Below are 2,851 nucleotides of genomic sequence, written 5' to 3' on the forward strand. Positions count from 1 at the left end.
TAAAAAGGAATATCAAAACAACTACTACATCTCACTTTTTTTAAAAAATATACATATAAAATATAACAACAACACCTATTTCTCTATTCACCTTTTAATAAAGTAATAAAAAATTCCAAGTAACAACAATTGAGGATGCTACTTTAACTTTTTAAATAAAATAATAAAGAATTCAATTCAAAGCTACAAGTTTGGTTGCCGGCAGAATGTCTTGAATTTTGAAAAGAAAAAATATGACATTCTGAGTCCACATGTATAAGGGTTTAGGTTGAGATGATGTACACTGTAGGTAGGAGCACACAAAAAAGATATCATTAGTGGACAGTTTAAATTAACAATTAGGTTGGTTTTGATGGATCATTTGAACAATCATTCAAATTTTATTTATTATTATTATTATTATTTTCACATGAGCACAACACAATTTATTTATTTTTTTAAAAGGAAAAATATATTAATTCCAAAATAGACTATACAGGGACTAGACAGATTTTCGGGCTCCCACAAAATAGGGAAGCCTATCATATGACTAAATAAACAAATTAACCCACTGGTCAGCCCTTACGGTTTCTCTTTAATCGCCCCTAACCTAGATTTAGCTAACAAAACTATTCCTCTAACTTCTCTAGGGAGATCAGCTCAGACAAAATATGTTGAGTTGCCTTGAGTGGCACTAGATAATCGGGCCAATCCATCAGCTGGACCATTTACCTCCCTAGGAATGTGGTAAAAGGAAAATGATCCCCCGATTGTAAGCTCATCAATCCTCTTGTGCCAACGGTCCCAAGTCCAACTAGGATGAGAATCCCTATTCACAAGATCAACCACAAATCTAGAATCTGATTCCACGATGACCAAGGAGAGCCCCAAGTTTCTACAGAAGGAGAGGTCATGCCATATAGATCGTAATTCCGCTTTTTGCTAGAGCCCACCCCGAACCCCATCTAGAAGCCAAAGATGAGGTCTCCTCTTGAATCCCTGCAAATCCCACCACCACTGGATGGGCCCGGGTTACCTCTGTTACTCATTTAAAATTTGTTTAAGTGAGATCAACTAGATAGATATTCGGATGGATAGTTGAATGGGATAAAGGTTGGGTGGTTTAGATAATTATGAAGGTGGATGGTTTAAAAATTGTAAAAATAAAATAGACAAAGATATGTTAGATTTTTTTATAATATTTTTTGATTTCTAAAAGTAACTCCATTTCTATGGCTCCATGTGGTGAGCTCATGTGTCTCCTACAAGGTAAAGTGACTAGTACATTTAATAGAAAAATTGTACATTATATACTAGACCATTAAAATTATATTTAGATGTGTCATTTGATGACTATTATAAATTTATAAAATAGACATTTGATGACTATTATAAATTTATAAAATAGACAGTTAGGAGAATTTACAAATAAAAAATAAGTAGCCCATATGGTACCTTGTTGGATAGAGATATTGATGTATAGTTGGTTCTATGGATAAATTATCATATTGGGAGATACGTAGTGATGGGTATAAGATAGATGCTTGGATGTATGTATAAAACTTTTCACACTTTTAAAAATTCTAAAACTGAAGTATTATTTGTCCAAGTCTTGTAGGCCCCGAAAATAGGTTTAATTATAATCTGATGCAAAATATAATTTAATGAAAATTTTTTAAAAAAATATAAGGATTATAGTTGTGATTTTTATTCAATGATTAGGTAAGTTATCAAAGAATGAAATATGTTTTTAAAGATGGTTCAAGGGTATTTGCATGTACACCCTTTGATTTTTTTAGATTTTAAATTTACATGTAGATTCATTAGAATAAAAAATTAATGATGAAAATAGTTAATGTAAGTTTAAAAAGTAAACTGGTTAGTTACATACTTTGATGGATAAATATATATATGATTTAGATGGTTCTAAGGAAAATTCGCTATGATGGAATGGTCCAATGATAGCGTGGTCAATTAGATTGCTAAACTTAAGGCAAATTAAATATCTTTATAGTCGATTTGATAAATGAAAAAGCATATGAGTATATATGAATATTGGTGAATTATCGGCCTGAAATCAATGTACAATTGAAAGGTTTATATACATCGGTTAAGGGTAAGAATTGATGAATTGAGCCATCTTCTTAGTTGGATTATTTTGGATGGTTCGAGCATGTTATCATAGAGTTCAAAGTATTGATTTAAAATATGCATTTAATGGTTATTAATGGTGCAAGTATATAATGAAAATCAATGGTTAAAGGAAGGATAATTGATCTCAAACTTCACCGGTTCATTTCGGGCAAGTTTAGCTCAAGATTAGGTGGTTGATAATGAGTTAATTTGATATATAAGTGAGTAATTATATTCTAACAGATTTATAATGTAAATAATATACTAATTTGGATAGTTTTGGTACATGAATTATGGGTCAAGGTCGGGTAGGTTTAGTGCATGCTCAACGGTTAAAATTGAAATAATTTATGAATAAGCATTTGGTCTTATTCATATGAATGGTAAAAATGAATTTATACATACACATACATTGATATACAAGATGATTGTTAATTTTTAAAATCGATGGTTAATATTAAAAAAAATCTGTCACACATATTAACGATCACACCTTGCACAGAATAGTGGATACATTGTCGGTCATGTATAAATATATGAAGAGGTAAATTTATTTATATATGATTGAATGACTGTAAGTGGACATGTATGCATACATATAAATTTGCATCAAAATTTCAGATCATTACAATAGTAGTTTTAAAGAAAGAGAAGAGAGAAGTAAATTTTTATTTGAAGTGAGTATAGTAAAATGCTATTCTGATGAGAATGACAATATGGTTCTACTTGCAATCCAAGT

Source organism: Magnolia sinica, chromosome 14 (genome assembly GCF_029962835.1).
Source record: "Magnolia sinica isolate HGM2019 chromosome 14, MsV1, whole genome shotgun sequence".
Classification (NCBI taxonomy): domain Eukaryota; kingdom Viridiplantae; phylum Streptophyta; class Magnoliopsida; order Magnoliales; family Magnoliaceae; genus Magnolia; species Magnolia sinica.